Source organism: Macaca nemestrina, chromosome 5 (genome assembly GCF_043159975.1).
Source record: "Macaca nemestrina isolate mMacNem1 chromosome 5, mMacNem.hap1, whole genome shotgun sequence".
Classification (NCBI taxonomy): domain Eukaryota; kingdom Metazoa; phylum Chordata; class Mammalia; order Primates; family Cercopithecidae; genus Macaca; species Macaca nemestrina.
The window spans coordinates 168,165,034-168,188,555 of record NC_092129.1 but is presented as its reverse complement, the minus strand read 5'-3'; the positions used below and the strand labels follow the sequence as shown (position 1 = coordinate 168,188,555).

At 44.5% G+C, this 23,522-nt stretch overlaps 1 long non-coding RNA gene and 1 pseudogene across 1 annotated transcript in view; both read left to right on the top strand.

Annotated features, from left to right (window-relative positions):
• LOC139363209 (uncharacterized) overlaps positions 1 to 19,886 on the top strand; it is a 28,980-nt gene extending 9,094 nt beyond the window's left edge. Inside the window, exons 3-4 of the long non-coding RNA XR_011623158.1 lie at positions 19,134 to 19,217; positions 19,652 to 19,886. This is a non-coding gene — a long non-coding RNA (uncharacterized lncRNA). The remainder of the gene's footprint in view (positions 1 to 19,133; positions 19,218 to 19,651) is intronic.
• Positions 4,535 to 5,189, top strand: LOC105482478 (actin-related protein 2/3 complex subunit 3 pseudogene; annotated as a pseudogene).
• Positions 19,887 to 23,522: the final 3,636 nt, after the last annotated feature.

Here is a 23,522-nt window from a genome sequence, read left to right as displayed (position 1 = left end):
GAGGTAGCGGTGATGCCACAGAGCCCTAAGGCCATGTTGGTCTGTGGGTGAGCAGAAAAACTTGGCTTTCCATTGGAGAGAGCAAGGGATATGTGGAAAGACAGAGGGACTCTGTAGTCTCAGAACCAGAGAGATGAAAGAGAAGCCACCTGGTGACGTCTGAGTCCTGTGAGACCCTGCTTTGCTTCCTGCACTTGGATTCTGGGAACATCTCTGTATCCTTCCAACAAGTCTTCACCTCTGCCTAGTCTGAGTGGATTTCCATTCCTTGTGCTCAAACTGAATCAGACTCCAAGCTCATGATCTTTCCATGTGTATAGTGTGCTCGGCTCATCTAAGGCAAACCCTCACAGCCCAGCAGCACTCCTGAACATTCAGGATCTTTCTCCTTCACTACAGCTTTATCAATTCTACAAAAGCATGTTAGATGCTGTGTTGGTCAGGGTTCTCCAGAGAAACAGAACCAGGAGATCATATATACAAAGAGACTGATTTCAAGGAATTGGCTTATGCGATTGTGGGGGCTGGCAAGTCCAAAATCATGAAGGAACCCAAGGACAGGTTGGAACCTCTGAGGCATGTGGTTTGATGTAAATTAAGGATAGGAGTTGACAAATGTTTTCTGTAAAGGGCCAGATAGTAATTATATTAGTCTCTGTGGGTCACTGTTTCTGTTGCAAGCACTCAACTCTGCCATTGTATTGTGAAAGCAATCACAGACGACATGTAAATAAATGGCCATGGCTGTGTTCCAACAAAACTTTATAAACACTGGATTAGGGATTTCACATAATTTTTTAGTGTGTTAAAATATTATTATTTTATATCTTTTTGATCATTTAAAACGTAAGAAACTTACTAGTTCACAGGCAGTAGAAAAATAGGGTGGGTAGTTTGGCTCACAGGTCATAGTTTACTGACCCCTAATTTAGAACAATAATTAAAATATTGCAGTTAAAGAAGATTCACATCAAAACTTCTATGTTGTTCAAAAAGACAACGATTGAGTAAATTAAAGTACAAACACTTCTGAAAATTTTTGCAATTAAAGTAATATAAAGACTATATAGCAACATTGAAATGCTATGATAAATTGCAAGTGGAAAAAGCAGACTCCAAAATTACGTCTACTCTGATTTTAACTATGTTGAATGAATCTTGAATAAACTATGTGCAAATTATGTATGCACAAGGATTGAAAGGGAAAAATGAAAGCTGTTTGATTTGAATGAAGCTGGGACTGTGGGTAATTTGTTTTTGCTTAAATGGGAGTATCGAGTTTCCTTCTAATTCTCACGTTCTATGATGTCATTACCCTGGACATTTAATTTAAATAATTAGGCCATCCCCCTTGGCAGATAAGGAAGGAAGAGGACATAATTTCGTTTGGTCAGAGGCCAGAGTTTTAAGTAGTGTTCCAGTTAACCATTGCTGAGTAACAAACAACCCTACACTTAGTGGCCTCAAACTGCCACCATTTTATTAAGTTCGTGGATTCTGTGGGTCGGAAATTCAATCTGGGCACAGTAGCCATGGCTTGCCTCCACCGTAAGATGTCTGTGACTTCAGCTGGAAAGACCTGAATGGCTGCAGGGGACTCAAATGTCTGGATTCTGCAGCATGCTCTTCTGAGATAAGATCTTCATTTGCACTGGAATCGGGGCAGGAATCCCTCCTAGGATGGTGAGTTAGCTTCCTAAGCCTTTCATAATGAAGTACCACAAACTGGGTGGCTTAAAACAACAGAAATTTATTGTCCACAGTTCTGGATGCTGGAAGTCTAAGGTGAAAGTGTTGGCCAAGTTGATTTCTTCTGAGGTCAGGGAGGAACAGTCTGTTTCTTGCCTCTTTTCTATCTCCTGGTCATTGGCTGGCAACCTTTGGCATCCCTTGGCTTATAGAGGAGACACCTTGATCTCTGCCTTCATTTCCACATGATGTTCTTTCTGTGTGTGTGTGTTGTCTCCGTGCCTACATCCTCTTTTTTCATAAGGACTCCAGTCATTTTGGATTAGGGCCCGCCTTAATGACCTTATCCTCACTTGATCATCTGCAAAGACCCTGTTTCTGAATAAGGTCACATTCACAGATACTGGGGATTAGGTCTTTAACATTTCTGGGGAGATGCAGTTCAACCCGTAGAAGCTGGGCTCAGCTGGGACTGCCTACACAGTGCCTCCATGTGGCCTCTCCATCTGGCATGGAGCTGAATTCTGAGAGGAGTATCCCTGAAGCGAGACTAAGTGTAGAAGCTGTGTAGATTTTTATGAACTAGCTTTGGAAGCCAAGGTCTATTGGTAAAAGCAGTCACAAGCTTGCTCAGATTCAAGATAAGGGGCATAGACTTTATCTTTGAATGGGAGGAGTATCAAATAATTTGCCACCACTGTTTTTAAAAACAGACTTCGGCCAGGTGCAGTGGCTCACCCTGTAATCCCAGCACATTGGGAGGCTGAGGTGGGAGGATCACTTGAGCCCAGGAGTTTGAAACCAGCCTGGTCAAAATAGTGAGGCACTGTCTCCTAAAACAAAACAAAACAAAACAAAGCAAAACAAAAACCAGACTTTATTATACATATACATATGTGTGTGTGTGTTTGTGTGTGTGTGTGTGTGTATATATATATATATATATATATATATATATATATATATATATATTTATTTATTTTTGAGACAGGGTCTCACTCTGTCACCCAGGCTAGAGTACAGTGGCGCCATCACAGCTGACTGCAGCTTTAAACTCCTGCACTTAAATGATCCTGATCCTCTTGCCACAGCCTCCCAAGTAGCTGGGTCTGTAGTATAGGTGTGCACCAGCACACCTGGCTAAGTCTTTAAAATTTGTTTTGTGAGAGATAAAGTCTCACCTTCTCACTTTGTTGCCCAGGCTGGTCTCAAACTCCTAAGCTCAAGTGATCCTCCCACCTTGGCCTCCCAAAGTGCTGCGATTACAGGTGTGAACCAACACTCCTGGCTGACTTCATTTTTTAGAGCCGTGTTAGGTGCACAGTAAAACTGAGAAGGTACAGAGGTTTTTCATATAATTCCTGCTCCCACACAAGCAAAGCCTCCCCTATTATTAACATCCCCCTACCAGAATTGTGCATTTGTTACAATTGATACATTTGTTACAATTTGTTACAATTGTTACAATTGATGAACCCCCGCTGATGCATCATCACCCAAAGTCTACAGCTGACATCAGCATTCACTGTTGATGTTGTACATTTCATGGGAATGCATAATAATATGTATCCACCGTTATAGTTTCACTGCCTTAAAAATTCCTCTGTTTGCAGACATTTTTAAAAACCACCTCATGTAGGGCTGTTTAACCTTGGGTTTGTGGACCCCCTGGGAATCCATAGATGGCTTTTAAAGCATCTGAGAAACTATAGGAGTTATGCAATGTGTCGTATGAGCCCAGGTTCTTTTTTCTGCAGCATTGGTCCACAGTTCAAATGGGGCTATGACCTACAAATGATGAGGAAGTACAGGGATATTGGGCCAATTCACTGCTTCCGAACAGATCAGGGCACGCTTCCCATTCTCTAACTCAGAGAAAATGTTTTCTATCTCTGGCTTGGCATCAGAGACAGCCTTTCTCCTTCCCCGAGGCAGCCTCTGCCATCTGCCAAATGGCGTTGTTCTGTGACCCCAGTGTCCTTGAAGCCATTCAGAAGTCTTAAAGGGAGGTCCCTAGTGGTCCCAGCGTGCTCCAGCTCCTCAGGGGAGAGGACTGGAACTGAAAAGCAGCCTGTTTCCCACTCTCCCCAGACCTGGAGGCTCTGTGAGGATAGGCTCTGTGAGCCCAACCATCCCACAGCAGAACTAGGAGCCCATGGAAGGGTAGGCTTGTCCCCCTATAGTCAGCCCCTTCCAATTCCCCTTCCAACCTTATTCATGCTTCTGTGTTATTTGAGTACCTGCTTATCTCCTCTAATAACTAATAAAATTTTGAGAGCAACGACCTGTCATTTCTCTGTATATTATACATATTTAGCACCATGTTTTTTGCATATTTCTCAAAACGGTTGGTAATTTTAAAACAGCAAAGCTGAGTTGCAGAAAGTTAGAGCAGGTCTCCAGGGGCTGTGATGGCAGCTTTGGTCACGAGGGTGCTGGTTATTCACGTGGTTAGAAGCAGGGCCTCAAGAGCTCACTGTGCTAGGAGAGTCTTATCTGAGGAAAGCCAGAGTGGGCCAAGATAAGAAGGGGATTTGAGAGGGGGAATTTGAAGAGAGAAACTTAGAGCTAGCCTGGGTTCTAATCCCAGCTTTGCCACCAATAATCTGTGGGACAGGACACCGGTCAAGGCATGTCTGTATGGCATAGTAGAGTTGGAGTGTGAAGCTTGGCTCTCCCATGTATTAGCTGTGAGAGAGGCAGCAGCTTTGTGTCCTAGCTCCCTCCTCTTATTTTCTGTGTGACCTTGGACATTAATAAGCCTCCAAAGCCTCAGCTACCTCTCTCCTAAAATACCTATTCTCGTGATCCTACTCCTCTGGGTTGAAACTCAGGTGCTGCCAATATGCTGGCTTACCACTCTTCTCTCACGGGCCCTGACACCAAACTCATTGGAAACATGGCACTGTTACCCATCAGAAGCCAATTCAAAGGACCTGCTCCCAGAGAGACAAAAGATACAGATATTGTGGATGAAGCCATCTGTTACTTCAAGGCCAATGTCTTCTTCAAAACCTATGAAATTAAGAATGAAGCTGATAGGACCTTGATATATATGACTCTCTACATTTCTGAGTGTTCAAAGAAACTCCAAAAGTACAATTCCAAAATCCAAGGTAAGAAAGAAATGTATACATTGGGAATCACTAATTTTCCCATTCCTGGAGAGCCTCATTTTCCACTTAATGCAATTTATGCCAAACCTGCAAACAAACAGGAAAATGAAGTGATAAGAGCCTATTTACGATAGCTAAGGCAAGAGACTGGACTGAGACTTTGTGAGAAAGTTTTTGACCCTCAGAATAATAAACGCAGCAAGTGGCGGGCTTGCTTTGTGAAGAGACAGTTCATGAACAAGAGTCTTTCAGGACCTGGACAGTGAAGGGAGCCTGGGCAGCCACCGTCTCCAGAGCCCTGGGCAGCATTTTCCATTAAGATGTACACAACCTTTTGCCTTTATTTCATAAAGTTTTATACAGAAGAGAGAAGAGCATGTCTTTACTTGAGAAACTCTTGATCAAGAATTTGGGTGGGGAAAAGAAAGTGAGTTATCAAGGGAGATCTGAAATTTTCTGCAGTATTAAGCTGGTGCTTAATAAGTAATAATGAAGAAATTTCTAACATTAAAAAAATACCTATTCCAGAGATTACTAGTGTCTGCCAAGTGCCCTCCGTGGGATAGGTACTGTTGCTTTATATGTACTTACTCCTTTGGTCCTTTTAACAATCCTGTAAACTAGGTAGTATTATTATCCCATTTCCAATAACTCAACTGAAGCACATGGGGGTAACTCTCCCACAGTTACCCCACTGTCAAGGGGGTACAGCTGGGATTTGAAGCAGGCAGTCTGGCTCCCTGAGTCTGCTTCCTTAACCACTGCATTACCACACAGGGACCTGACATGATGGACTGAAATTGCTTAGCATGCAGTAAGAGCTCAATAAATGGCAGTTGCTCATGACGGTCATTCTGAGTCCCCCAGCCTCATTTTTAAGGTGGAGATGATACTACCTAATTCGTGGGTAGAGATAACACAGATAAAGCACTGAACGTTACATATAGGACTGGATTCCTGGGTTTGTATTTTTTTTGGTTCTGGCCACATGGCAAGCAGATCGGCTATTTATTTGCACCCATGACACCGACTTAGGGGTTCAACATGCTCTTGTTGGTTGCCGAGTCTATATTGCTTGGTGTTTTCTAGCTTGCCTAGTGCTTTGCTCATAGCAGATGCTAAAAAATTTGGTTCATTTGTTTCCCCAAAATCTATAGAATTCCCACCGTTCTTATATAGGCTACTTTGGAAGGCAGTGTGGGAGAAAGGGTACTGAGGTGCTGAGGCAGAACTAATAATTGATCCCACTCCTGATTTCAGTCAGTCCCTATGCCAGGAAAAACTAAAAACTCTCTCCTCTCCTCTCCTTGTGCAATGTATAAGCCTCGCAGAAACTCACTTAAAGGCAATTTCTACTTAATCTGTGCTTTGGGTGTTACAAACACAAGCTTGTAACAGGTCTCCCCTTATTAATACATGACAGCTATTGCCCTGTTCTTACCATGCCTAGGCAGATCAATCCTGTCTGTCTTGGACTTCTGATTGCTACAGGCTGGGGAGCATGTCTGTTTGACTTACTATCAGTGGCACAATGCCAAGTGGCAAGTACCAGGTTCCAAAAACGTTTATTTGCTGATTCAGCAGTTGTGATCCTGTTGGAGGTAGATTCCAGCCTTGGTCATTTACCGCCTTGATTTCTGACTCTGTGGCAAGATTCGTGTATCAGGCTCTACTAGGTCTTCTCACCTCCATTTTGGTGATTTGCTGGGCAGAGCCTGTGTGCTGAAAAGGGGAAGTGGTTGTGAGTGTGCTGGAGAAAGACGATCTGGCTCAGCAGATTTTCAGGAATGGGCTTAATCAGGGAGGGCACCTATTATTTACTAAGTACTTACTATGTCACACATCAGGTTAGGAGTTCTCCAAATGGATATAAATAAACAGAAAACTTTTGGTGCACCAGTGGTTTATGGGGGGCACTTGGGGGAGCGTTCACTGCCTGCTCCTCATATTCCCAGGACTATGACTAGATCAGCAAGTAACCACAGCCCTCACCTCTTGTCTCTCTCCTTATCCACTCCTCCCCAGGAGGAGATATGAGTTAACGGCTTGTGTTCATGATTTTCAGTGTACGTTGAATAATAGCAATTCAAACATATTAAGTCTTAATCCTTGGCTCTTGTAAATGTTACCTTACGTGGGAAAGGGGTCTTTGCCATGTGATTAAGGATTCCAAGATAAAGAGGTATTATTTGTCTCTTAGGACTTCTGTAACAAAATACCACAGACTGTGGGACTTAAACAACAGAAATTTATTTTCTCACAGTTCTAGAGGCTGGATGTCCACGATCAAGGGGCTGACAAGGCTGGTTTCTCTGAAGACCTCTCTCTGACTTGAAGATAGCTGCATTCTTGCTGTGTCCTCACATGACCATTCCTCTGTACATGGGCACTCCTACTGTCTCTTCTTCTTATAAGGATACCAGTCCTGTAGAAGTAGGGCCCCACTCATATAACCTCATTTAACCTTAGTTACCTTTTAAAATGCCTTATCTTCAAATACAGTCACACTGTGGGTCGGGGATCATCAGGGCTTTAACTTGAATTTTGAGGGACGGAATTCACTCTGTAACAGATTACTTTGGATCATCCAGGTGGGCCCTAAACACTATTGCAAGCACGCTTATAAAAGAGAGGCAGAGGGAGATTTGAGACACATGCAGAGAGAAGACACACAGAAGGCAGTATGGCCACACAGGCAGATACTGGGGCGATGTAACCATAAGCCAAAGAATGCTGACAGCCACTAGATGCTGAACAAGGAAGTGTGGTCCTGCTAACATCTTGATTTTGGACTTCTGGCTATCAGAGCTATGAGGGAATAAGTTCCTGTTCCTATCAGGCGCCCAGTTTTGTTACAGCAGCCCCCCAAAATGAACACAATTGAATGGTGCTGTTCAAAGACTGAAATCTAACACCAGGAGATTTGACTTTTTCCTGTCTCTCTCTGTCTCTGTCCAGCATGAAGCAGTAATGCTGGATAAAAGTGTCAGCTCTGCAGACCAGAGTTTTCTTTCATGTGGAGTGTCCCAAAGTCTAGACTGGGGAGCAGAGTCAGGGAGCAGTATGGCTGAAGTATTCACAGGCCTGCTTCGTCACTTATACCACAGCCACATCCTCTAACCTGGAATTCATCAGGATGAAGCTCAAATTTTGATCTCCACCTATCGGATCCTCTCTATCTCTCTCTCAGTTCTTGCTATGGTCTGAACGTTTGTGTCCCTCCCCTCCAAGTTCATAGGTCAAATCCTAATCCCCAGTGTCATACTTTAGGAGGTGGGGCTCTTGGGAAGTGATTCGGTCAGGGAGGAAGATTACTCATGAATGGGACTTGTGCCCTTACAAAAAAGGTGCCAGAGACATCCCTTGCCCTTTCTACCATGTTAGTTCACAGTGAGAAAATGGCCATCAATGAACCGAGAAGTGGCCCTCACCATGTAACGAATCTGCCTTGCTCTTGGACTTCCCAGCCTCCAAAACTGTGAGAAATCAATTTCTGTTGTTTGCCAGCTACTTGGTGTATGGTATTTTGTTATAGCAGCACAAACAGATTAAGACAGTTCTGAATTGTGATTCTGAAGAGAAGGGTGTTATTTATTAATCCCCTTAAAACCTCAAGAGAATGCATGGGAAATGTATCTGTGGACTGGTTGGAGAAAAAAAAAAAACTTTGTAAACAGGATGTGATCTGTCAGGATCCTCCTGAAAGAAAAGTCAGGGGTGGAAATTAGTAAGGCAAACCAGGGGCAGAGCTTCCCAAGACCATGGGAACCTACCTCTTGCATCAGCGTGACCTGGATGCAAAACATGGAATCAAAGAAGATCATTTTGGAGCTTTAAGATTTGACCACCCTGCTGGATTTTGGACTTGCATGAGGTCTATAGGCCCTTTGTTTTGGGCAATTCCTCCCATACGGAATGGCTGTATTTACCCAATGCCTTTACCCCCATTGTATCTAGGAAGTAACTAACTTGCTTTTGATTTTATAGGCTCATAGGTGGAAGGGACTTGCCTTGTCTCAGATGAGACTTTGGACTGTGGACTTTCGAGTTAATGCTGAAATGAGTTAAGACTTTGGGGGACTTTTGGGAAGGCAAGACATGGTTTTGAAAATGTGAGGACATGAGATTTGGGAGGGGTCGGGGTGGAATGATATGGTTTGGCTATGTCTCCACCTAGATCTCACCTTGAATTCCCACATGTTGTGGAAGGGGCGTGGTAGGAGGTAATTGAATCATGGGGGCAGGTCTTTCCCGTGCTGTTCTCATGATAGTAAGTATCATGAGATCTGATGGTGATTATAAGGGTGAGTTTTCCTGCACAGGCTTTCTTCTATTGTCTGCTGCCATGTGAGATGTGCCTTTCCCCTTCCGCCATGATTGTGAGGCCTCCCCAGCCACATGGAACTGTAAGTCCAATAAACCTCCTTCCTTTGTTTAAAAAGAAAAGAAAAGAAATTAGTAAGGCAAGTTCTGACACAAGACTGCCTGGATTCAGATCTGAGCTCAGACCTTCCCAGCTGCATGACTGTGAGCAAATCAGTTTTTTCTCCCTTACTCAGTTTTCCCATCTGCAAAACAGGGCCAAATAGGAGCCCCTCCGTCACAGATGTGAGGATTAAAAAGACATGCATATAAAGCACTTAGGACAGCTTACGGAGGGGCACATAGTAAGCCCCCAATAGATGTGAGCTGTTACTCTCTAGAAAAAATAGTTGAGAGAAAGCGATAAAAAGAAGTTGCCTGTAGATGCAGATATAAACTCTCTTTCGCTAGATGACCGTGGGTAAAATTCAGCAGCATTTAAATGTCTGATCTGACCCACTGTTGAGATAACCAGTAAAAACTCAAGGCCTCAAGAGGGTGGGGGAAAAGGGAGTTGCAGATGTTTGCAGGAGGAAGCCATCATTTCAGTCAATAATGGACTTGGTGCAGCATGGGCATCTGGCAGCACAGCAAAGGTGCTTTGGCAGCTTCATATACGGTACGAGTGAGTGAATTACTGTTATGCTAATTAAACTTTTTAATACAGCATCAGGAAAGAGTCTGATCCCTTCATTTCTAATATCGTGGAAATGCAGGGAAGGAGGGGAGGGTCATTGATTCATTAATTCAACACACGTTCATTGAGTTCCTGCTGTGTGCCAGGCACTATTCCAGCCCCTGGAGATATGAGAGTAAATGAAGAAAAGTCCTGGATTCATGGCTTCTATTACAGTGATAGGAGAGAGACAATAAACAAATAAACATGTGAAACATAAAAATAATAGTCAGGGCCGGGCACAGTGGCTCACGCCTGTAATCCCAGCACTTTGGGAGGCCGAGGTGGGCAGATCACAAGGTCAAGAGATCGAGACCATCCTGGCTAACACGGTGAAACCCCGTCTCTACTAAAAATACAAAAATTAGCCAGGCATGGTGGCGTGCTCCTGTAGTCCCAGCTACTCTGGAGGCTGAGCCAGGAGAATCACTTGAACCCGGGAGGCAGAGGTTATAGTGAGCCGAAATCACCCCATTGCACTCCAGCCTGGTGACAGAGTGAGATTCTGTCTCAAAAAAAAAAAAAAAAAAAAAAAAAAAAAATTACAGTCAGATAATAACATGGGCTATGGAGAAAAATGAAATAGGGAAATGAGGAATGAGGAGAGGGTAAGAATGAGATGGTTTTAAATAGAGTGGTAAGTTCCCCAGGGCTGCTGAAACAAATGACCATAAACACAGTCCTTAAACAACAAAAATTTATTTTTATCTTTCTGTTCTAGAGGTCAGAAGTCCTAAAATCAAGGAGTCGGCAGGACTGTGTTCCTTTTGGAAGGTTTAGGGGAGAATCCACTTCCTTGACTTTTTAAGCTTGTGAGGCTGCCCCCATCCCTTGGCTCATAGCCCCTTCCTGTATCTTCCAAGCCAGCAGTGTGGCAGATTCATATTTCTCTCTGATGCTGTTTCCACCATCATATCTCCTTCTCTGACTCTATCTCCTGCCTCCCTCTTGTAAAGACATGAGTACAATGGGCGCACCTAAATTATCCAGGATCATCTCTCATCTCAATATCCTTAGCTTAACTATGACTGCAAAGTGCCTCTGCCACGTAAGGTAGCAGGTTCTGGGAATTAGGACATGGATATCATTGGAAGGCCATTATTCCACCTAGCATCATGGTCAGAGAAGACCCCAGTGAGAAGGTGACATTGAGAGAAGCAAGGAGGTAGGCCATGCAGTTAGCTAGGGAAGAGCACACCAGGCCGGAGAGATGAGAGGCAGGTCTGGAGTGTCTGAGGAATAGAAAGGGCCTGATGAGCTGCAGAGGAGGCGGGAGGGGAGAGTAGCAGGTGCTGAGGTCAGAGGTAAAGGGGGACCAAATTCCACCAGGCCTTATAGGTCACTTTGAGATCTTCTTTGCCAACCCCACCATGTTTGTGAAAGACTGAAACAGACTATGGTCTCATTTGGTTTTCACAGTGGTGTGACATCCTCAGTTTATGCTTGCTGAGTAAGACTTGAGGCCTTGCCTCACCTACCCAGGCATGAAAGGATAGAGCTGGATGTTTTTGGCCATTCTTGTGTCACTATAAAGAAATACCTGAGGCCAGGCACGGTGGCTCACGCCTGTAATCCCAGCACTTTGCAAGGCCGAGGCGGGCAGATTGCCTGAGCTCAGGGTTCAAGACCAGCCTGGGCAACACGGTGAAAACCCATCTCTACTAAAATACAAAAAATTAGCTGGGTGTGGTGGCGTGAACCTGTAATCCCAGCTACTCAGGAGGCTGAAGCAGGATAATTGCTTGAACCCGGGAGGCAGAGGTTTCTGTGAGCCAAGGTCATGCCACTGCACTCCAGCCTGGGTGACAGAGCAAGACTTTGTTTCCAAAAAAAAAAGAAAGAAATACCTGAGACTGGGTAATTTGTAAAGAAAAGAGGTTTACATTGTGGAAGGCAATGTGGTGATTCCTCAAGGATCTAGATCCAGAAATACCATTTGACCCAGCAATCCCATTATTTGGTAGATACCCAAAGGATTATAAATCATTCTACTATAAAGACTCATGCACACAAATGTTTATTGCAGCACTATTTACAATAGCAAAGACATGGAACCAACCCAAATGTCCATCAATGATAGACTGGATAAAGAAAATGTGGCACATACATACCATGGAATACTATGCAGCTATAAAAAAAGATGAGTTCATGTTCTTTGCAGGGACATGCATAAAGCTGGAAGCCGTCGTTCTCTGCAAACTAACACAGGACCAGAAACCAAACACCCCGTGTTCTCACTCATAAGTGGAAGTTGAACAATGGAGAACACATGGACACGGGGAGGGGAACATCACATACCAGGGCCTGTCGTGGGGTTGGGGGCGACGAGAGGGAGAGCATTAGGGCAAATACCTAATGCATGTGAGGCTTAAAACCAATATGATGGGTTGATAGGTGCAGCAAACCACCATGGCACATGTATACCTATGTAACAAACATGCACGTTCAGCACATGTATCCCAGAACTTAAAGTAAAATTTTAAAAGAAAGGATAACGTTTAGAAAGAAAGAAAAAAAAAAAAGAAAAGAAAACAGGTTTAACAGGTTTACAGTTCTGCAGGCTGTGCCAAACACGGCTGCAGCATCTGCTTCTGGTGAGCGCCTCAGGGAGCTCACAATCATGGCACAGGGTGAAGCAGGAGCAGGCACGACACATGGCAGGGGCAGGAGCAAGAGTGTGAGGGAGGAGGTGCCATACACTTTTAAACAGCCAGGTCTCGTGAGAACTCTCTCAATATCACGAGAACAGCGAGGGACAAATCCGCTCCCATGATCCAATCACTTCCCACCAGGGCCCTCTTGCAACACTGGAAATCACATTTCAGCGTGAGCTTTGGAGGGGACAAGCATCCAAACCATATAACTGCGTTTCAAACACACAGCCCATCTGACTCCAAACCTGCCCTGGACTTCTGAGTAGGATCTCTCTGATCAAGTGCTTTAGTTCCTGGTTTCAAGGTTACATCCTCTCTGAAGACTTCCCTTCCCTTCCCTTCCCAACACTAGGTTAGGTGTCCTGCCCATGTGCACTTATACTGATCACATCCCATACTCATTCCAAGGGGACCCCTTTTCATACTGTATTATAATTCCTGGATTTGGGGTCTGTATCTCACCTTCAAGCCTAGATCATGTTCTATTTATCGATGGATTCTTACAGTTGAGTTTAGAGTAAGTACTCAGTAACTGTTTGTAAATGAATTGATGAAATTAACAGTAAATGCATGAGTAAATGACCTTACCTTAGCAAATTAATAGGTGAGTCCCAGAAAACTAAAAGGTCATCAAATAGCACCTAACTTTAAAAGGACACACACACCTTTTAACTCAAGGTGTTTAGAAGAAATGCTTGAGAGTTCTGCTTGTGGCACAAGGTTCCCTGCTATAAGAAGTGGAGCAAGGAAGTCATTAAGGATCAAGAAGTCCCTTCCCAGCTGCAGGAAGCAGCCCTCTTAGCCACGAGGAGCAAGCGTCCACTGTAGATCATACTAATAAGTATAAAAGCAGGAGAGGAGCATTGCTCCTTTGGAATCTTTTGGCATCCTTTAGCTCCTGTGCTCGCTTTCACCTTCTGGAGCAACATCCAACCAAGAGATTAGATTAAGAAGAGATTAAGAAGCAACAGGCAGTGGTTCCACACAGGAGGCTGATGAACACCATGAGGACATCTCAGGATTCCTCCCTCCAGGCATCCCGTGGCCCACATGTCTGTGTGTGCCTGGTGCTGATGAGGTACCGTTTTGATCATGATGTAAAAGTAAGAATTCTTAGAACAAAGTTGCCATTTTCTTCTGAAGCCTGTTCACAGCCTGTTTATTCCTCCGGGGACATTCTGAGTCTGATTCCAACAATGTGCTTTGGGATTATTAAAAGACTTTCCAAAAAACACTGTCAGAGAGAAACTGCCACCATAGTGCATAGCTGTCTGGGGCTGGAGGAATCCTGGCTCTAAGAGAAATCTTGAGATATGGAGCACAAGTTTCAGATGAAAACAGCTTGTGGGAGGAAAGAGAGCATTTTATAACAGAAGCATTAAATTAATCCTCACTCATATAGTGCAAGTTTTGACATAAAAATCCCTGGTTTCCAGGGGAGCAGGGCCAATAGGAGGGCCCTGTAGGTTTCCACTAGATTGCAAGAAAACGGATATTAAATAAGAAGGGGTAGGAGAGGGGAGAGAAAAGAGGCCAAGTAGAGTGGAAAAGGAAAGAGGATAAGGGCCGGGTGTGGTGGCTCCCGCCTGTAATCCCAGCACTTTGGGAGGCCAAGGTGGGTGGATTGCTTGAGTGCAGGAGTTCAAGACCAGCCTGGGCAACACAGTGAAACCCCTTCTCTACAAAAATTAGCCAAGCATGGTGGCACATGCCTGTGGTCCCAGCTACTCGGGAAGCTGAGATGGGAGGATTGCTTGAGCCCGGGAGGTTGAGGCTGCAGTGAGCTGTGATCATGCCACTGTACTCCAGACTCGGTGACAGAGTGAGACCAAAGGAAGGAAGGAAGGAAGGAAAGGAAGGAAAAGAAGGAAAAGAAGGAAAGGAAGGAAAAGAAGGAGGAAGGAAAGAAGGAAGGAAGGAAGGAAGGAAGGAAGGAAGGAAGGAAGGAAGGGAGGGAGGAAGGAAGGAAGGAAGGAAGGAAGGAAGGAAGGAAGGAAGGAAGGAAGGAAGGAAGGAAGGAAGAAAATACGTTCATTTCTAAGAGGCAACTTTATCTTGGGAAATTAACTCCACACAACAAGGATGCAGTCTGACCCACAGTGTTAAACGCTGCACTTCTCTTGCTAAGAGACTGCTTACAATCACACAGAAAGAAACCTTGCAGATTACCAGATGTAGATGGAGTTGTTTGGCTAGAAAGGGCAAAACCTTTTGCCACAAAAACAATAATATTTACTCTGTGCCAGATACCGCGTTAGGCTCTGGAGTTGCATGTGGCTATCAGTGAGACTTAGTCCCCGCCTGCACAGAGGACACATGTTAAATGAGCCCTTGAGGTTCAAAACCTCAGAGAAGTGTTATGTTCATATTTATTTTTCCTAAGATTTCTCTGGCTATGTTGTGGAGAATGCATTAGAAAAGGGCAAAGATGGATGCAGAAAGACTGGCTAAGATGCTGTTATTGTCGTTCAGGTGAGAGATGATAGAGGTGTGGAACAGATAAATGATAAGGAATCAAAACATATGTAGGTGTGGAACTGGTGCAACCTGGGTATGCATCTGAGGAGAATAGAGCAGGGGCATCACTTCCAGTTTCAGACTTGACCAACTGGTGGAGGGGCACACTCTACAGAAAGAGAGGATGTTAGGAGTGAAGGTATCTGTTGGGGAAACCATGAGCTCTTAGATGTTGGGAGGGACACTGCAGACTAGATCACTTGACCTCTATTCTATGCTCCTTCTCATGATCCACCTCACACTATGGAGTCTAGAAAGCCAAAACAACATTCCCCACACCCTCTTACAATTCAGGACTCAAATGTGGTTCAGGTCCTCAATCAGCTACACACCCATGCGTCTTGAATCCAGAAGTGAGTCAGGTTCAGAAAGAGGCAGCAGAGCCTGGGGCGTCCATTCTGCTGATGCAAATCTAGCGAGTTAAATGACTCTGGGTCCAACGCTTCAGGCCATAGCTGCCTGACGTCTGCATCAGAGCTAGGCCTACATTTGGAACAGCAGGTTTCTAATTCCTTAGCTTCCTGCCTGTGGCAAAGATAGAACTTCCCCTAGAGGGTTAATTCTGCAGTGGTATTCTGGGTGCTATTCCTGGAAGCCTGGAGTCTTCTTCAGCCCTTCCTACAACTTCTAAACAGGCAATTTCCTGTAGAAGCCCCTTTCTGCTTACAATGTCTACAATGCATTACGCTCTCAGCAACTGAAAATTAACCAGTATGGAAGTAGTGAGTTTGTAGACCCTACAATAAATGCAGGTGCAAATACATGCATGGCACTCAGATGATACAGGTCTGGGGTCAAGGAGAAAGGACTGGGCTGGCAATTTATGAGTAATGTTAGCATGCGGATATAGAATGAGATCATCCTGGGAGATATCGCCAAGAGAGAATTTGAAGGATGAGAGGAAAGGAGGCCCTGGGGCAAAAGCTTTAGAAACACCAGTTTTTGAGAGGTGATTAGAAATGCAAGCTGGCCATCACGGGAAGATGGAAAGAAGGTAGGAGGAAACCAGGAGGTGTTGGTGTTATAGAAGCCAGAGGTAGAAAGTGGTTCTTTAAGAATGGATGAACGGGCAAGTACTGCCAGGAGGTCAGGCAAACTGAGGACTGAATGTGCCTGTGGAGTCTGGTCTTGGTAACCTTGGAAAGAGCAGGTTTGGTTGCAGTGATGACAATAGGGTCAGATTAGGGAGGTCCAGGGATGAGGGAGAGATAAGAAAATAGACACCATGAGAAGAGGCAGTCTTAAAAGAGGCTTAACCATCTCTGGAAGTGATGAAGGATTAAAGGAGGGGAGTTTATAAAAAATCTTTAGTCAAGCTAAGTCACTCCTCATCATGAAATATTAGTGAGGTGTTATGTGAGGTAGTATTGCATATTTTATCTAAATGATGAATTTTTGCGTGTTTTTTTTTTCCTTTTTCTTTTTTTCTTTTTTTTTTTTTTCTTTTCTTTTTTTTTTTTGACAGAGTCTCGCTCTGTCATCCAGGTCATCCAGGCTGCAGTGCATTGGTGCTATCATGGTTCACTGGCACCTCTGCCTCTGGGCTCAAGTGATCCTCCCACTTTAGCCCCCCAGGTAGTTGGGACCACAGGTGCATGCCACCATGCCCAGCTAACTTTTGTGTTTTTTGTAGAGATGGGATTTCACTATGCTGCCCAGGCTTGTTTCAAACTCCTGGACTCAAGTGATCCGCCTGCCTCAGCCTCCCAAAGTGCTGGGATGACAGGGGTGGGGTACCACACTTGGTGAATTTGTTTTATATGGGAGAAAGAAGCACATGTTTGAATGGTCAGGAGGTGAAATGAGAAGACTTAGGGGAGAGGGAAGATAGAGGAGAGGGAATGCTTACACACTTCAATGGCTGTGCAAATGTAGCAGGGAGTGGGCTCCAGATGGGGAGATGGTTCTAGAGAGAAGAGAGAACACCTCTTCCACTGCCATGGGAGGGAAGGATGAGGCAGAGACAGTCGATGCATTAGGGATTAGCTGTTGTGGGCAGGAATGGGAGGACAGATGGGCTGTGGTATTTAGTCTGTGCAGTAACAGACAAAATTTCTAGGTTTGTAGGGGGTGAGGGTTGGAGATTTGGGGAGAATGGAGAAGGTCTTAATGGTCATCTGGAGAATGAAAGGTCAAGCTCACTAGATTGCCATCAGCACTGGGGCCCTGTTTGGGATTAGTGACCGGGAACTGACAGTGGGATCAATCTGTACAACTGTAAGATTGTGCTTGGCAGTACTCGGGCACTTGCTCACAGCCAGGACGCAGTTGGTCAGTCTTGGGGTGTTTTCAGGTCGCTATGATGGAAGGACAATAGGCAAGGGAAATGGACAAGAGAATAAATCAGGGGTTCTCAGTGACAGAAGGGGTGGTAGCACCCTGCTGTGGTGTCTGGAAGTAGGCAAGGCTGTTTTGGGTTCTCAGAATGAAGAGGAGCAAACTGGAATTTAGTAGGCAAGACCCAGGGATGCCAAATGCCCTCAATGTGCAAGAGGGTATCTAACAACAAATAATCATCCCCCACAAATTGTCAATCATACCCAATGATAAATGATGAAACAGAGGGACTGTGGGCTTAGCTAACTAAGCCAAACAGATAGGGAGGTAAAGACAGGTGGAGGCAGTTAAGAGTAGGAAGACCTGGGCAGGTGAAGAATCAGGAGAGGTTGAGCATGCAAGCTGGCAGGATGAGCGTCTGTGGTCAGACAGTGGGTGTCTGAATCCCTGATTTCAGAAGCAGGCAGTTCCCGGTGATGCAGCGTGAAAGAGGGACTCCAGTTTGAGTCTTCTGAAAAGCAAATGTCAAGATGGAGTTTGACGTGCAAGAGATTTATTGGGGTAACATTGTAGAGGGTAAAGGGGAGAGTAGCAGGAGTAGGTGGGGAAAGTCTGCAGACCAGGATACAGGGCTGACACCTGTGACAGAGGAGATGCAGGAAAGAGGGTCGGGTGGGAGAAACTTCAGAGAGCAGCCCCAGACTGATGGGGGAGCTCCAGAGCAAAGATGGCCCATCGGGGGGTCCCAAGGAGGTCAGGAATGGTTGGCCTCTGGTACCCTGCAGTGTTCATCATGGCCTTGCACAAAACTGCAGCCAATCTGAAGATGCAGCTGATGGAGGCTGTCCACCAGCCCCCTCCACCAAGCAGATTGTTCTGAAGTGAGACTGAGCAATGCTGCACCACCTGGGCCACCACATGGGGGTAGCAGATGTAGTGTGTGGGTAATGGAAGTTCCAAAACAGCAGGACTAGTTTTTTTTGTTTTTTTTTTTTTTTTTTTAGACAGAGTCTTACTCTGTCACCCAGACTGAAGTGCAGTGGCGTGATCTTGGCTCACTGCAACCTCCACCACCCAGGTTCAAGCGATTCTCCTGCCTCAGCCTTCCCAGTAGCTGGGATTACAGGTGCACGCCACTATCACTCAGCTAATTCTTGTATTTTTGGTAGAGACAGGGTTTCATCATGTTGGCCAGGCTGGTGTTGAACTCCTGACCTCAAATGATCCACCCACCTTGGCCTCCCAAAGTGCTGGGATTACAGGTGTGTGCCACCACGCCCCGTGTTATTTTTAAAATTTTGCTTTTTCTAATGTTTTAGCCCTAATGCCTTGACACATTCAAACTTTCATTCAAAAGTTTGTCAAATGAACTAACGAATGTATGTCAAGAAACTGAGAGAGTAGAGTATAGAGATAAAGTCTTCCTGTCAGGGTTCCAGTTCAGCTCCACCACTTACCAACTCGTCTTAGGAAAACTATCACTGAAGGGGAATGGTGATAAATAGCTCCTACCCTATGGGTCTTTGTGAGGATTTAAAGAGACACTTTAGGAAGAAGGCCCAGCACGGTGTCTGGAAAATGGTATGCAATAAATGATAACCACTAGTAGTATGATTATTTCTGCCCCTTTCCATTATCTTTTGCAAGAAAACCTTTTAACACCAAATAGGAATGTGTTCAGGCAGTTGGACTATGTTACTTCTTCCTATATTAGACTTTTTTTCACTTTCTATATTAGACTCAGTGCCCCTGTAAAGTGCTGATTCCATGTTTTCTTGCTTTGTAAATCTTCATAGTGCCCCGAACAATGTTCTAAACACAGTTGTTATTTACATTACGTAGGTAGAATAAAGATGAAACAATGGGAGAGTCACCCCGCAGACATCATCAGAGACTTCATGGGTCCTTGGGGGAGAGAGTAAGAAAGTGAGTACTCTGTGAGCGTGTCAGAGCTGGAGGAGGGTGGGTTTCCCCAATCCTAGATAAATATCACCCTGGATCCATGTCTTCTCAGCCAGGGAAAGGAAGCAGCTTGCTTTTCCTTTTGAACAAAGCCTGTGCCTGAATGAACATCTCTAGAGAGAAATGTGTTTGTACATTAGACTGGTAATTAAAGGTTCCCAAAAAACCAAGTCTCATTACTCAGCTTAAGGAGCTGCCTAGATACCGTCTGGCATAGTGTCAAGTGTCTGCTTGGTGCAAAGCTGAGCCCGGAGTCATCCCATAGGCTGGGGGCCCTTGAAGACCCGCCTCCTCGGGCTCTCCTGCACCGGACTCAAGTTTGCATTGGCTGGTCCTAAACCAAGCAGGTCCTCACACTTCTCAAGTTTCATTATTCTCTTTTCTAAATATTTAAACAGGCTGTTAAGAAGAGGGCCAGGTCAACTGCCTCATTCAGTGAACATTACAATGGGTAATTGTCGGGATCACAACAGACGTCACAAATTCCATGCAGGTTAAAATCTCTCCGTCTTGAGGAAAGCTGCTGCCAGTCATTCTTCTCTAGACTGCAAGAGTCTGTTAGAATCAAAGTTCAGATAAGGTAACACTGATCACGTCAATTTCTTCTGCACAAAATAGAGCATGTGGTTTGTACTTTACAAACATTTGTCTAATCACTTTCACTGAGGCAGGGAGATAATAATACCTTATTTTTGTAAAATGCTTCCTATTTGCAGAGCACTTTCACCCATATCATCTAATTTGCTCTTTATTGTTGGGTGTTATTTCTTAGCCAGACTAGGGATTATCCTAGTTATTAATATTAATATTAAAAGCAACCACCACCCCAACCATAGCAGCTGACTTACTGACAGCTTTCTATGTTCCAGGCACTGTTTTAAGTACATTACAAGTAGGATGATCCGTGGAAACAGACACCAAAAGAATAAAAAATCATGCATTTGCTTTGCACATATTGAATTTTATGTGCTTGCTGGGAGGATGCTATCCTTGGAATGTTTTTCCCCTCCAAACCTCATGTTGAAATTTGATCCCCATTGTTGGAGGTGGGGCCTAATAGGAGGTGTTTGGGTCACAGGTTGGATCCCTTATGAATGACTTGGTGCTGTTCTCAAGGTAGTGAGTTCTTGCTCTATTAGTTCCCTCGGCAGCTGGTTATTAAAAAGAAGAAGGAGAAGGAGAAGGAGGAGAAGAAGAAGAAGAAGAAGAAAAAAGCCTGCCCCAGCTCCTGGCTCTCCCTTGCTTCCTCTATCGCCATACGATCTTTGCACAAGCCAGCTCTGGCTCCTGTTCATCTTCCACCATGAATGAAAGAGGCCTGGGGCCTTCACCAGGAGCAGATGCTGGCACCTGTTTCTTGCACAGCCTGCAGAGCTGTAAACGAAGTCAATCTCTTTTTCACAAATTCCCCAGTCTCAGGTATTCCTTTATAGCAATATAAAACTGATCAAGACAGAGGTACTCGGGGTGGCACATTTTTGGACAGTTTCTCCTAGGAAAAACCTTGCTCCTTACAACTAACTTCAGTTTTCTCCATCATCCTTCCCATGGCTTCCAAGACGTTCCAGGATCTAGCTCCTTTTCTGTAGTATTCCGAATAAGCCAAATAACTATAATTAATAATAAGACAACACTAATGGGGCATGCCTATATGCTAGGCTTTGTTGTAAGCAGTTTCAAGGCATTCTCTCATTTAATCCTCACAATAGCACCATGAGGTGGGTAGAGTTATTGTCTCTGTTTTCAGATCAGGAAACTGAGGCCCAAAGAGGTTAAGCAATGTGCCTGAGGTCACACAGCTATTAAGTGGTGTGCTAGGACTCTAGCTCACATGGTCTGGCTCTAGTGTCTGTGGTCTTAATTACCACACTGTCTTTCATGGCTGATAGACTGTGGCGTCCCTTTCTACCAAGATTGGACCTAACTTGAGAAACATGGGGTCATTGAACCCAGTTGATACCTCTTTGCTCTAGATGAAACAATGAAGGCTCAAAGAGGTCAAGTGACCTTCTGGAGGAAGTCCCTTCTCAATCTTCAATGTCCAAGTTCATTGCTATTTTTACTATGCCATGATGTCCTCCTGATGTGGTTTGGATTTGTGTCACTGCCCAAATCTCATGTTGAATTAGAGGAGGAGCCTACTAGGAGGTGATTGGATCATAAGGATGGATTTCTCCCTTTCTGTTCTACTGGTAGTGAGTGAATTCTCGTGAAATATGATGGTTTAAAAGTGTGTGGCACTTCCCCCTTTGCTCTCTCTGTCTCCTGCCACCATGTGAAAAAGGTGCTTGCTTCCTCTTCACCTTCTGCCATGATTGTAAGTTACCTGAGGCCTTCCAGTCATGCTTCCTGTTAAGCCTGTGGAACTTTGAGTCAGTTAAGCCTTTTTTCTTCATAAATTACCAAGTCGTAGGTAGTTGCTTATAGCAGTGTGAGAACAGGCTAATACACTTGCCAAGTTTTAGCATCCCAAACTGAGATACCAAAGCATAAGAGGCAAGTGTCAACTATTTTTTTAAATTAAGCGCTTGGGAGTTGGATAGCCACCCCGTCCCCGCCAATTAAAATTCATTTTTCACTTTCCTCCATAGAAATGCTTATTTTTTGTAATTAATCAGAGAGGAGGAAACCACCAGGAGCCTTCATTTGCTTGGCCTTTCTGATTGGCCAGCTGTTCTTTGGACATTTGTGTGTTAAACTCCTGGGGGCAGAGTCTGCGTTTGCAAGCTCTGCTGTCTAGGTGCTGACTGCCTGCACTTTTGCTGCCCCATGTTCCTGTTGGCTTGAGTTTCCAGAGGGGTGCTGATTTGGCGTATGTCCAGCCTATTCTGGACAATAGGATGCAACACACTATTACACATATTGTGCACACACCAATTAGGCAAATAGTCTACTTCTGCAGGAATGAGACATTTCCTACATTGAGGAAAAGTTGTCCTGGCTGAGGCCTCCTGGTTTGCTCCAATGGGAATCAAATTATTGGTTTGCAAGAGAACATTTCTGCAATTATCCCTGAAAGAGCACCATCTACCATCTTGTGGGCTATATATATATATATACACACACACACACACACACATTTTTGTTTTTGCCCATTTGACTGTCTCTGTAGTTTTATTTGTTTTTAGTTTAGATTTTTTTTAAAACACAGCTTATTACCACTTTTTAAATCTGCATGAAAGTGGAAAATGGTTTTTCCTTATAAAAGACTGTGAGTATCACCCAGGGTGACCTCTACTCTGCCTTCAAGCAGGACTGAGATTACTGGCCACACCCACTGCTGACCACTTTTGAAGTGCTTAGCGAGTTACGCATGTGAACCTGTTAGCGCCACATTCCATGAGGGCCAAACATTTTCAAATGATCGTAATGTGGTTGCTAAAGACACAGCCTCTGTGACACTTGAAATGTCACAATTGTTTAAATAGTCCTGAGAAAATGACCCTGAAATCACATGCACCTGGGAAAAGTCCATTTCCCCTCCACTTGAAAGCACTGCTGTGCGCGCGCACGCGCACACACACACACACACACACACCCCTCCAACATATACAGATGTTATGAGAATTCCAGAAAGTACCAAAACACTGCACTGCACACCACTTCAATTAATTTAAAAACCACTAGTTCTCAACCTCGGCTTCACATTACAATCCTCTGGGGAGCAGGGGTGCCTTTTGAACATTCTGATGTCCAGGACTGACCGCCAGGGGTTCTGATTTAATTGTTTCGGATAGGGCATGGTGACCAACTGTCCCTAGATGCCTGGGACTGAGAAGTTTCCAGGATGCAGGACTTTCGGTGCTAAAACACAGAAGATCTCGGGAATCTGGGACTAGCTAGTCATCCTGGTCGAGACAGGCTGTTTTTGTAAATGACCCTGGTGATTCTATTCTGCAGTAAGCGTTGAGACCCATTGGGCTAAACTTGCTCAACTTTAACCCACATACTGAGGACAAGTAACTTAAGACTTGAGAAAATATTGTTCTTTTGTAGAGCATTTCTTTTTTCATAATGATAATAATAAAGAGACCCTCTGTAAATGAATCCTGGCCCACTGGTGCCTTGCCTTCCCTTCAAGGGCCCCAAAAGAGTCACTGTTCCTGGGAGCAGCTTACTATTTCCTCCCCTCACTGGGCGGAAATCCACACAATGAGCCCCTCTGTTGAAGTGAGGAGGGACTACGGAGTTGATTATTTTATAATTAAAGAAGACTCTGGGGGGGATGTTTTGCTCGGGAGCCCAGCATTCCAAACTGGGTCACTGTGA